The following is a 14,065-nucleotide window of genomic DNA, read 5'->3' on the forward strand; positions in this document are numbered from 1 at the left end:
CCTCCCCCAGGCCTGCCTCTGTGTCCCCCTCCCCCAGGCCTGCCTCTGGGTCCCTCCCTCCTCTGCTGGCCTGGTTTGTGGGTGGCCCAAATTCAAGGCGGCAGCTTTTCAGTTGGGAGGTCAGGCAGTGGGAACCCTGCTTGGAGGGGCCCACCAGGCAGTAACCCCCACCTGGGCCCCAGGGTGGACTCCCTCTGCCAGGGCAGGCGGCCGTGGGCCTGTCGGGGAGTACTCCTGGAAAACTTCCCCCCACAGTCCTGCCTCATGCCCCCTACTCCCTCCCTGCGTGTCCTGCTTTGGGGAACAGATATATTTAGACAAAATGCTCTGTTCTGTACAGATTCCACATCCACTTGCCCTCTGGGGGCCGGGGGAGGCAGGGCTGCGAACAGCCACACCTGAAACCTGGAGTCTGGTTTGCCTTGGGGCTCCGTGGGCTACTCTCTGGATAAGGGCACGCTGACCTGACAGGGGGCCCGTCCTCTGCTCACTGTGGACAGGTCTTCCTCTCCACCTTCCGGTCCCCTGTGGCCACATCTCTCTAACCCTTGAGCCTCCAAGTCACAGCCAAACTCAATCATTTGCTCCCCTCTTCCTCCCCTGCCCTCCACTTCCTCTGAGTCTCTCAGTCCTCCACCACCCCTCTCAGCACTCGGAGCACTTTTCCCTTGTGTAGTCAGTCGGCAAATATGGACTCATGTCTGCTGTGGGCCAGGCCCTTGCTGGATGCTGGGCACTCAGAGATGACCAATCAGAGCCCTCAACGTGGCCACATCACAGTCCAGGAAGGAATCACAGGCTACTAAGACAACCTCAAGATACCTGCTGTGATGGCAGGAAGCCCTAGGACAAGGGACATGGAGCTGGGGCCATGATCAGGGAGGATCTTGGAGGAGAGAGTGGCCTGAGCCGGACCTGCAGGTTAAACGGGAGTGAGCCAACAGCTCGAGGCAGAGCAGGCATTCCTGGCAGAGAGAACAGCATGTGCAAAGGCCAGGAGCTGAGTGAGGACCCAGCTGCCCTTGGGAGAGTGCAGACCAGGAAGGTGGGCAGAGACTGGATCCCACTGAGCCCGGAGCGCCAGGCTGAGGGTCTTGCTCACCCACATCCCCCCGACTCTTGCCCTGGCACTGCAGACAGCAGGGCAGTGGCCAGGTCTGGTGTGAGCATGGCAGTGCAGCCGGTTGGTGGTTCCATGCGCTGCCTCCCAGGCTGGCTCGGCTCGCAGGGCAGACGTGCTGTGCCTGGCCAGGTGGGAATCAGAAATAGCTCACACGTGCTCCGTGCTTGGTAAAGTGGCTCCCCCCGCCTCAGCGCATTTCATCTGCACCCGAGTCAAGGACGGCTCAGTGCTCGTGAGCTGGGTGACCTTCTCCCTCCGTTTATTAATACACCGCCCACTGGGGCTGCAGGCAGAGCTGCGAGAATGTGTGCGGGGGTGGGGTGGGGGGGGGGGGGGAGGGACAGGGGCAGACAGGGGTCTCCCAGGAAAGAGAAATGCTGAGCGCTTGGAAAGTGATCCCTCCCCACCAGAACACTACCCAGCCAGATAAATCCCTTAATACAAAAATGAGTGACTCCACCTTCCTTGGGACCATGGTTAACATTCTGATGTCCACCTTCCAGAGGTCTCTCCAAGTCGGTCTGCCCCGGTGGATGGATTCATGCCTTCATCCATCCCTCCGTTAATTCTTCAAATATTTGTTGTGTGCTCCCTCCTTGCCAGGCCCTATGGGGGCCTGGGGGGCTCTGAGTGAAGCAGGCACTTCCTCGCTCTTAGGGACTCAAAAAGCAAGTAAAAACAGTGATGAGGCCCACAGAGGAGGATCAGGGGAACCATGGGCGCAAAGGAGAGGTCTCAACCCAGGCTGAGGGTCCAGAAGGCTGCCTGGAGGAGGTGACACTTGGGCTGAGACCTAAAGGCTGAGGAGAAGTCGCCCTAGCAAAGAGGAGATGGGGAAAATCATTCCTGGTGGAGGGAACAGCAAATGTGCAAACCCTGTGGTGTGAGGGCGGTGATGTTTTCGGGGAGGAGAAGAGAAGATGGGGAGTGTCGGTGTGAGGAGGGAGGATGAGGTGGAGCATCAGGGGAGCGGGGACTAGACCGTTCGGGGGCCTCATGGGCTGTGGGCAGGGTTTGGGGATTTACATAACAGTACAGATTCTGGTGCCACAAGGCGCGGGTTCAAAGCTAACTATGCCGCTTAGCTGATTGACTTCAAACAAGTTACCTAACCTCTCTGTGGCTCAGGCTTCTCATCTGTAATGTGGGGCCAGTAGTGGTCCCTACTTCGTAAGACTGTTATGAGGATGAAATAATGTAGTAAAGTGCTTAGGGCAGCACCTGGCATACAGAAAGTGCTCAGAAATGGTAGCTCATATGATTTGGAAGTCATCTGTAGATACAGTGCATATGTGTAGATGGTTTTGCGTAAATATGGTCATATGATTCCTGTTCATCTATAGCTACTTTTCCCCTTGATACTTGCCATCTTTCTGAGTCATGACTATGGAGTATTATATTTAAAATGTTTGTATTGAGGTGTAACATATGTGTTGTAGAGTGCACTAATCTTGTGTGTAGTATAGCTTGATTCTTGTGTATATAAGGATAAATATAGACCATATGTCATATATATATCACACCTGTAACCGCCACTCAGAGCAAGATATAGGGTATTTCCAGCACCCTAGAAGGCTCTGCCGTGCCTTTTCCCAGTTAATTCCCCAGCCCCCACTCCTGGAGGTAACCACTATTCTGACTTGTAAAACCATAGCTTCGTTTTGCCTGTTCTGGACCTTCATGTAAATGGGATCACGCAGGATGTCTCTTTTGTATCTGACTTCTTTTGCTCCTCATTTCCTCTGTGAGATTCCTCCATGTCGTTGTGTGGATTGGTACTTCATTCTTTTACATCGCTGCCTAGTATTCCGCTGAGAGAATATTTCATACTTTACTCATCCTAGTGTTGATAGACGTTTGGGTTATTTTCCGTTTTTGACTGTGTGGATAGTGCTGCTCTGGGCTTTCTTATGCATATCTTTCGGGGAACTTACAAAGTTGTTTCTGTTGTGTGTATAGCCAGGAGTGGAGTCTCTGGGCCGTAGAGGATGGATATGTTCAGCTTTAGTAGATACTGCCAAACATCGTCCAGAGTGCTTTTGCCCCTTTCCATTCCCACCGGCAGAGTCTGAGCGTTCCGGGTGCTCTACCTCCTCCCCAACACCCTGGCTGGAGATTATTTCTCATAGCTGCAGGGAACTCCACTGTGCGGTCGACCCCCTCAAACCGGCTCCCCAGTGATGGACATTTAGGTTGTTGCCAATATTTGCATGATTTTTTAAAAATCAAAAAAGAGATAAAGCAATACCAGAAACACTTAAAAATAAAATAATGGAAGCAACCAAGATGTCCTTCAATAGACGAATGGATAAATAAATTGTGGTACATCCATTTAATGGAATATTATTAATGGAATATTACTCAGCAATAAAAAGAAATGAGCTATCAAGCCGCGAAAAGATGTGGAGGAGATTTAAATACAATTACTAAGTGAAAGAAGCCACTCTGAAAAGATTATATACTGTCTGATTCCAACTATATGATGTTCTGGAAAAGGTAAAACTATAGAGACAGTAAAAAGATCAGTGGTTACCAGGGACTCCAGGGGAGGGAGGATGAGTAGGTGGCGCCCAGAGGATTTTAGGGCAGTGAAATTTCTGTGTGATCCTGAAATGGTGGCTCCGTAACCTTATGCACTTGTCAAAACCCATAGAACTGTATCACACAAAGAGTGAACCCTAACGTAAACTATGGATTTGACTTAATAATAATGTATCAATATTGGTTCATCAATTATAACAAATGTACCACACTTCTGCAAGAGGTTAATAATGGGGGAACCATGAGGGGGCAGGAGAAGGGATATATGGGAACTCTCTTTTCTGCTCAGTTTTTCTGTAAACCAAAAATTGCTCTAAAAATAAAGTCTATGAACTTGAAAATAAATTGAAAAAATTAAAATGTAAAAGTACTAAGAAGGAAAAAGACAAAAACGGAAATCGCTGGAGGTGTCTGCTGCAGTGTTGGAGAGCTTTCCCACTGGTCTCTCTGGGGATGTTTTTCTTTTTCGTAGTGGGGATGACACTCAGGAACACTTTTGTGTTTCAGTCCTATTCCCCCCCTCCCTGCTCATTCTTATGGTGGAAGCACCTCCCCGTATTACTTAAAACTCTTCCTAAACATCGTGTTTAGTGGCTCCCTAAAGCGGAAGGTGATTTAAATTCTAATGATGGAATAGGAGCCATTGTGTTTGAAGAAAAAAAGGAAATTGATGAAGTGATGGAATCATGGGATCTTAGATTATGAGCATTACATTACAGGAGAAATGATTTAGAGTTATAGCATCTTGGTACCGATGCATCTCAGAATCTCAGTACAGTTATCTTTAAGTGACAGAATGAGGTGTGTTTACATTCTGAAAATGAATGATTATGGATCTTTGGACAGATGAGACAACATTTCAAGACTCAAAGAATTTCTAGAACCTCTAAGTTGAAAGAACCAGTCAAGGTATTCTGGTTTATTCTTTTTTTCTTTTCCAGTATAACTTTGGTTTATTTTCCTTTTTGAAAAAACAGCTTTTATTGAGGTATAATTGAAATACAGTAAATCACACATATTTAAAGTGTTCAAATTGATGTTTTGACAAATGTATGTACCCGTGAAACCATCACCACAATCAAGATAATGAACATATCCATCACTCCCCAAAGTTTCCTCGTGGTCCTTGGTAATACCCCCTTGTTCTTCTTGCTCCTGCTCCGCCCTTCCCACCCTCCCACTGAGCTCTTGCCCCTCCCCATCCCCGGCATTCATTTATATTTGTGTTTGTATTGAATACAAGCTTTATTAGTATTTCCTAGAATTCCGTATAAATGGAGTCATACATACTCATTTTGTTTGGCTTCTTTCATTCAGCATAATCATCTGGAGATTCATCTGTGTTGTAGCATGTAATCAGTAGTTCATTCTTATTTATTGCTGAGGAGTATTTCATTGTATGGATAGGCTGCAATTTATTCATTTACTTCTTGATGGACGTTTGGGTTTGTTTCCAGTCTGGGGCTATTACAAATAATGCTTCTATGAATGTTGTGTGTATAAGTATTTGTATGAACATATGCTTTCACTTCTCTGGGGAAGATACCTAGGAGGGGACAATTTGATAGGTGTATGTTTAACTTTTTAGGAAGCCGCCAGCGTTTTCCAAAGTGGATGTACCATTTTACATTCCCGTCGGCAGTGTATGAAAGTTCCAGTCCCTCCACATCCTCACCAACACTTGGCATAGTCAGTCTTTCTAATTTTAACCATTCTAATAGGTGTGATATCTCATCGTGGTGTTAATTTGCGATTCCTTAATGACCGGTGACGTTGAGCATCTTTTCATGTGTTTATTTGCCATCTGTATATCTCCTCGGGTGAAGTATCTGTTCACATCTTTTGCCCGTTTTAAAATTGGGTCATTTGTACTCTTATTATTGAGTTTTGAGGGCTCTTTTTTGTATTCTGTCTTTGTTGTTAGTGTTGTCAAGTCCATTCCAACTTCTGGTCACTCTGTGTACAGCAGAGTGGAGCCCTGCCTGGTATTTTTTCTCCCTCCTCTCACCTTCCAGCGCTGTATCAGACAATGCTTCACTGCTCTTCATAGGGTTTTCATGGCCAATTTTTTCAGAAGTGGTTGTCCTTCTTCCTAGTCTGTCTTGGTCTGGAAGCTCCGCTGAAACCTGTCCACCATGGGCGACCCTGCTGGTATTTGAAATACCGGTAGTGTAGCTTTCAGCATCATGGCAACACACAGCTGCCACAGCATGACAGCCTACAGATGGGTGGTGTGGTTTCCTGACCTTGTATTCTGGATACAAGTCCTATAAAGTATATATGAAGAAAATATTTTCCTTCAGTCTGTGGATTGTCTTTTCATTTCCTTAAGAGTGTCTTTCAAAACATAGGCATTTTTAATTTTGATGAAGTCCAATTTGTCGGTTTGTTCTTTTATGGATTGTGGTTGGTGTGGTCATATCCAAGAAATCTTGATCTAACCCAAGATCATAAAGGTTTAATCTGTGTTTACGTCTTGAAATTTTATAGTTTTAGGTTTCATGTTCAGAACTATGATCCATTTGAGTTAATTTTTGTATACAGTATGGGGTATGGATTAAATTTCACTTTTTGCATATAAATATATGTTCGTTCCAGCACCATTTGTTGAAAAATCTCTCCTGGCTCGATTGCTTTGTCTGTTCCTTTGTCAAAAATCAGTGGTTCCTATATGTGTGTGGGTCTATTTCTGGACTCTCTTCTGTTCCATTAATCTATTGGTCTATCTTTATATCAGTATAAAGATATTTTGAGACCCTCCAGCTTTGCTCTTCTTTTTCCAAGTTATTTTGGTTCTTGTAGGTCCTTTGCATTTCCATATGAATTTTAGAATCAGTTTATCAATTTCTAAAAAATGCCTGTTGCGATTTTGATTGAGATTGATTTGAATATATAGATAATTTGAGGAGAATGAACATCTTAACAACATTGAGTCCTTTAACCCATGACAATGTATCTCAATTTACTTAGGTACTTTTTAAAAACTCATCTCAGCAATAATTTAATTTCCCATATCTGGGTGTTTCACATCTTTTGTATTTATTCCTAAGTATTTCACATTTGTGATGCTATTATAAATGATATTTTAAAATTTTAATTTCTGATTGTTTGTAGTTAGTGTATAGAAATAAAATTGATTTTTGTGTATTGCTCGTGTATCCTACACCTTGGTAAACTTACTTATTAGTTATAATAGCTTTTTGTGTGTGTGTGGAGTCTATTAGATTTTCTGTATAGGTGAGCACGTCATCTGCAAATAAAGTAGTTTTATTTCTTTCTTTCCAGCCTGGATGCCTCTTGATTCATTTTCTTGTCTAATTCTCCTGACTGGAGCCTCCAACGTAATGTTGAATAGAAGTGGCACAAGTGGGCATCCTTGTCTTGTTCCTGACCTTAGAGGAAAAGCTTTCAGTCTCCCACACTGGGTGTGATGTTAGCTGTGGGGTCTTTGTGGATGCCATTATCTAGTTGAGGAAGTTTCCTTCTATTCTTAGTTTGCTGAGAATTTTAAAAATTGGAATGGATGTTGGATTTTCTCAAATGCTTTTTCTGTGTCTTTTGAGAGGATCACATGGTTTTTCTCTTTTAGTCTGTTCATGTGGTTAATTACATTGATTGATTTTCAAATGTTAAACTAACCCTGCACTCCTACGGTGAGCCCCATTTGGCCTTTTAATATATTGTCGAATTAGATTTGCTGAAATTTTGTTTAGGACTTTGGCATCTCTGTTCATGTGGGGCCTGTAGTTTTCATCTATTGCATTGAATTTGTCTGTTTTTGATATCAAGGCCGCATAAAACGAAGTGGGAAGTATTTCCTTCTCTTCTATCTTGTGCGAAAGTTTGTGCAGAATTAGTATTTTCTTCCAAATGTTTGGTACAATCACCAGTGAAGCCATCTGAGCCGTGAGTTTTCTTTGTGGGAAGATTTTATCTATAAATTCAATTTCTTTAATGAATATAAAACTATTCAGGTTATTTTTATCTTCTTGCATGAGTTTTGGTAATTTGAATCGTCAAGGAATTTGCCAGTTTCGTCTAAGTTGTCAATTTTATTGGCATAAAGTTGTTCGTAATGCTCTTTTGTTATCCCTTTTTAAAAAAAAACAGCTTTATTGAGATATAGTTTACATACCATACAATTCACCTATTTAAAGTGTGCAAATCAGTGGTTTTTAGCACCATTGTACACAGTCATACAAACATCGCCATATCAATTTTAGAACATTTTCATCACCTCAAAAGGAACTCCATACTTATTGGCAACCACTTCCTCTTTCCCCCCACCCATTCCCCTACCCTCAGCTGTGACAACCACTCATCTACTTTCTATCTCCACAGATTTGCTTATTCTGGACGTTTCATATAAATAGAAGCATATATGGCCTCTTGTCACTGGCCTTTTTCACTTAGCATAATGTTTTCAAGGTTCATACAAGTTGTAGCGTGTAACAGCACTTTAGTCCTTTTTATTGCCAAATGGTATTCCATCGTATGGACATACCACATTTTGTCTGTTCACTTATCAATTTATGGACATTTGTGTTGTATCCACTTTTTTTACTATTATAAATAATGCTGCTAAGAACATTGCTGCCTACAAGAAATGCACTTCATATATAAAACACAAGTGGCTTAAAAGTAAAAGGATGGAAAAATATGGACCATTTTAACACTAATCAAAAGAAAACTTGAGGGCTATATTAACGTCAGAAAAACTATGTTTTGGGGGTAAAGAAAGACAGTTCATAATGATAAAGAGGTCAACTCATCAAGAGGAATCATAATCCTAAATACTTATGCTTTTAATAACAAAGCTTCAAAATCCATGAAGCAAAAAGTGATAGAAATGCAAGGAGTAATAGATAAATCTCCAATTATAGTTAGAGGTTTCTATACCCCTCTCTTAATAATTGATAGAACAAGTTGATAGAAAATAAATAAAGACACAGAAGATGTGAATAGCCAATACATTGTATTTCTCTGTCTTTTAGTTGAGGTATTTAGATCGTTTACATTTAATGTGATTATTAATATGGTTAGGTTTAAATCTTTCATCTTGCTATTTGTTTTCTATTTGTCCTGTATGTTTTTTCTTTCCTTTTTCATCTTTTTATGCCTTCTTTAGGATTAATTAAATGTTTTTATGATTCTATTTCTCCTTGTTGATTGTTGGCTATAACTTTTTTGTTATTTTAGTGATTGCTATTTGGTTTATAGTATACATCTTTAACTTATCACGGTCTACTTTCAAGTGATATTGTATCATTTCATGTAGAGTATAAAAATATTACATTTTTGTGTTATTATTATTATGCATTTTACTTTTACATATGTTATAAACACAACACTACATTGTTATTATTTTTGTCAAAATAGTCAGTCATCTTTTAAAGAGATTTAAATGATGAGAAAAATAATCCTATATATTTACCCGTGTAGTTACCATTTCAAGTGCTCCTCATTCTGTTTTATAGATCCATGTTTCTCTCTGGTATCAGTTTCCTTTAGCCTAAAGGGCTTTAACCTTTCTTGTAGTGTGGATCTGCTGGTGATGAATTCTTTTAATTTTTCTATGTCTGAATAAATATTTTAACCTTCATTTTTGAAAGTTATTTTTGCTGGATATAGAACTCAAAGTTGACAGATTTTTCTTCTTTCATTACTTTAAAGATATTGTTTTCTTCTCACTGGCATTGTTTTTGACAAGAAATCTGCTGTCATTCTCATCTTTGTTCTCAGTATAGAACATCTTTTTTTCTTTTATAGCTGACTGCCTTTAAGATTTTCTCTTTCTCAGTGGTTTTGAATAATATGATTATGATTTACCTTGTTGTAGTTTTCTTTATATTTCTTGTCCTTGGATTTATTGAATTTCTTGAATCTGAAAGTTTTTAATTTATAATTTTTCACATAGCAGCATGAGACTCAGGGACAGAGAGGAGGTATCAGGGCCAAAAGCTTGGTGGAGGCCACTCCTGACTCAGTTTCCCTATCTGTCAGGTAGGCCGAGGGATACCTGCATTCCAGGACTTTCTGTTTCCAGGGAAAACTTTCGTCTAAAGTCACACTATGCAGTGACAGGGCGCCAAGGTGTCAGGTGGCTGAGTATGACCCTTAACTTGATGATTCAGCTCCTGGGTACCTCCTGTGCTGAGATGTGGGGCAGCAGGCCCTGGCCAGTCAGGCCCCAGATCCATACAGAGGCTAAAAACAGACAGTGAAATTAAAGAAATCACAAACAGTAATGATATGTCTAGTTTGTGTATCAAATTGGCAAGTTTAAAAAAAAAATATAGTTCACCGTGGACAAGAGTATGAGGAAATAGGCCTTCCTAGACTCTGTTGGCAAGGGTGTAGATTGGGACCCCTCTTCTTTAAGGCAAGGTGGTACAGAATTATCATAAAGCTTAGAGTTTTGCATATGCTTGACCTGGCAAGTCCAGCTCCAGGAAGTTATCATAAGAAAACCGTTCAGATTATTAAAGCCAAAAGATGAGAGTTTGAACCTGGCTGTACCAGTGACCATCTGTGTGACCTTGAATAAGTTACTTTACCTCTCTGAACCTCTGTTTGCTTATCTGTACAATAGGAATTTTGATTTATATATTGTTATCTGGTCGTAGTGAGGGTGAAATGAGATAGATAATGTGTGCAAGATCCTCAGCACAGGGCCAAACACAGAGAAATCTTGTGCTTTTGGGAGATGGCTTGATAATGATTATATAGAGAAAATAAAGACTAGAAGGATATGCACCAGAATATCAGAAATGGTCATCTCTGGGAGAGGAATCATTTTATTTTCCAAATGCCTTTTTATTTTGTCTAGTTTTCTACAGTGAATATATATTGCTTTTCAATAAGAAAAGACCGATGACAATTAAAACACAATGTGTGTCGTTTTTCCAGAGCCTGCCTTTGAAAGCTGTGAGGAGCCCGATGGTCAGGGCCAGAGGTGGGGGCAACAGGGTTTGAGAAGGGCCAGGTGACCAGTCCCCCACCCTCGAGGCCAGAGCCTGGATTGGAATCCGAATGGAGGCCATAAAGGGAGATGGTGGAGAATATAGATTCTAGGCCCAGACCTACTTACCGTGCGACCTCAGCCAAGCCCCTTCACTGCTCTCTGCCTCAGTCTCTTCATCTGTAAAATGGACGTATAATAGGATCTACTTCATAGGGTTGTTGAGCCTTCAGTGACATTTTAGTTTTTAGCACAGTGCCCAGTGGACAGTCAATGTTAGCTGTTGTGACTGTTATTATTATTACTATTATTATTATAGTCATCCATCATTGCCTCCCATGCAGGTGGTGAGGAGAGGGGACTGACCAGTCCAAAGCAGGACTCCATCTCCCTCACAAGATGGGGCATGATGTGAGAGAGGCAGCTCGACTCAGCTGGGGGCCCTTGGGCAGACCACTTCATCTCTCTGGGCCTCAGATATCCCCTCTCGCCAGTGGGGGCAGTAATTTCCACCTGGCGAGGAATAAATGGATTCCCCTGTCCAATGCCCACACACCAAAGGCCCTTAGTATTTGTTCCCTTCCTTTTGTGGATGACCCGTGGTGTCAGGGAGCGAGGAGAGTGGGAGAGGCCACGTGGCCAGGCTGGGTTGGGATCAGATGCCCCACCACCCAAAGGCTGGTCCCCTGAAGCCCCAGCTGCCCCTCCTCCAGCTCCCTGACGGCTGCTGAGGGACCAGGAACAACATGGGAACATTAATCCGCCTCATTAACTCACTTTGCTCCAGCGTTGTAGCAATTAGACCTGCAGTCTGGGCAGCATTAGGAGTGGGGCAGAGGTCACCCAGGCTGCTGGCCCCCTGCCTGCCCAGCCTCTGCCCGGCACTCGCTTGGTCCCTGGACAGAGGGGCTGGAGAAGGGAGTTGCTCTGGTAGCAGAGTCCCTTGGCTTCTGCTGGCTTATTCTCTCCCGGTTCTTCGTGGATGTTTCTCGAGCACCTACTGTGTGCCATGGAGACTGTGCCTGCCGTGTTTAGGTGTGGCTGGAAAAGAGTGGGGGCCGAGTAGCAGGAGATGAGGGCATAGAAATAAGGGGGGCACGTAGCTGAGGAAGGACCTGGGCTTCTCCTGGAGTCAAGCCAGAGTTGTCGGAGAACGTGGAGGGAGGAGGTGACGTGATCGGATTTGCATTTCATGAGACTTTTCATCTGGAGAAGGAGCCCTGTGAGGGGGCCGGCTGGTCAGCCCAGTGGAGGCGGTGGAGGCCGAGGCTGGCCTGAGAGGCATGGCGGAGTATGGCTGGCTTGGGCATGAGGCATGGATCAGCAGCTGGGCAGGGCAGAGGCCTTGTGTCCTTCCCAGCCTTCCAGCCTCATCTTCTTCACTGAGAAATGGGCTGATCTTCAAGGCCCATCTCCTGACAGCCTGCAGCCCTTCCCCTGCTCTGGCCATGCCTCCCCCGCCACCTCCCGTCCACCCACCCAGGCCTCGGCTACAGAGAGGGGCTGAAGCTGACTCGATCATGAACCTCAAGGGCTAAAACTTCTTTGTATATTAGTTCTGATGAGAGGTTTGCATGTTCCTTAGCTCGTTTCATCCTCACATCACCAAGATAAGGAAACAGAAGTCTTCCCATTTTACTGATGAGGAAACTGAGGCGCAAAGAGGTATGTTTCTTGCCCAAGGGCATGGAGCTAGTGGCAGCAGGGCAAGGATTGGAACTGAGGTCCGATGGTTTGCCAAACAGATCTTTCTCCACTACAGTCCCTCCCAGCCCTGAGGTTCTGTGAAATAAGCCCCAGCAAGTATTGGGCACCTACTGTGTACCAACTCTCATGGTGGGTGAGTCACTTTGCATCCTCTTCTGTCTCTGGCGGCCCCAGGAGGGAGTGTCCCCATTTCACAGGTGAGAAAATGGAGGCTCAGAGGGGGAAGTAATTGCCTGAGTTCAGAGCTGGGCCTCCTGCCCAGCACCTCCTCTCCCACCCCAAGTCCCCTCCAGTCAAGGCCCCCCCAAGGCCAATGACCTCAATTTCCCGAGGTAAGTCAGCTTGTTAGCATCTCAAAGCACCCTCTCTGCCAGCCGCCATGTATATTCATGGAGCTTCAAAGAGGAAGCTCCAGACAGGAGACTCTTTCTTTCCTTCCAAGAGCAAATTCTCACCCTCTCAGATGCAGGAAATGTCGTCTGGCTGGAAAAAGACTTGATTTCTTTTTCTTTTTTTTTACTAGTTAGTCAAAGAAAGCGGCTACCTCCAGCTCTGACGACTCGACATGGTTGGCTCAGACGCTGCCCACTCGCTGGAGGAGGTCGGGGAGCTCCAGAGCTGCTGGGCTCTCCACATCCTCTGGGCTGTCTGGTCTCAGGTTGGAGTCAGAGAGCAGTGGACGGAGTTCAGAGAGGGCGTGGGCGTCAGGGCGGCCACTCACCCCGCTTCAGATGCGCCGCGTAAAGGCAGCTCTTCTCCCTGCCTTTGTGTGTGTTTGAAATTTTTCATAATTAGGAGTTAATAAAGGGGTTTAAATAAAGCACTCTGCAGGCTGGAGTCTTTCGAGGTGAGGCCCTCCTGGGCCTGGCATCCCAGACCTTCACAGTCAGGCTCCTCTAGTGCTGTGGCCACAGGGAATGTCTGCTCTCTGCTCCCCCAGCTCCTCCTCCACCCTTTGCACGTGCTTTCCCCTCATGCCTCCTGGACTCTGTTCCTTATTTAAGACTTAGTTCCAGTGTCACCTCCTCTTGGAAGCCTTCCCTGATTCCTCCAGGCAGTCACACCTGCCCCTCTCTCAGAGCCCCTTGTCTATCTTCCCTCACCAAAAGCCCCCCACCAGGACACAAACAATGCTCTGGGCCCTCTGCTCTGTTCTTTCCGAAGGGTGTGGCTGTGATTCCTCGTGGTCCCGTGAGGCAGGATTATCCCACACGTTCATGAGGAAACTGAGGCTCAGAGAAGTGAGGTCACTCGTCCAGGGTGAGCGATGGGGTGAGGATTCAGATGAGCGCGTGGCCCTGAGGTTCATCGCTCACACGGCTCCTCGCCTCTTCCCTGCCCATCACGTGGCATTTTGTAGCACAGGTCTGCGTGGCTGGGTCTCCCCTGCTGGCCTGGAAGCCACCCAAGGGTGGGTCCAGGCTCTGGATCCTGTGTACCCAGCTGGGGCTGGCACCGAGGAGGCACCAACAGGCATTTGCCAAATCGGTGAAAACCTAGATCTGAAATCTTGGAGAGCATTTTCCCTGGCCCCTGCTTTATGGAGTGAGGGAAAGGCTTGGAGGTCTCGTGGAACCTGCCGTAGAGGCCTTGGGAGCGGGAAACCCAGGGAGGCTGGAAGCCACTGCCACCTTCCCCCAGGGATGACCAGGTATTTGGGGAACAGTGGCTCCTTGGACTGCAGGGAGCTTGTGTTTGCTGGATCGTTCAGTAAGCACTAATTGAGCACTTAC

This window comes from Equus quagga, chromosome 12 (genome assembly GCF_021613505.1).
Source record: "Equus quagga isolate Etosha38 chromosome 12, UCLA_HA_Equagga_1.0, whole genome shotgun sequence".
Lineage (NCBI taxonomy): Eukaryota > Metazoa > Chordata > Mammalia > Perissodactyla > Equidae > Equus > Equus quagga.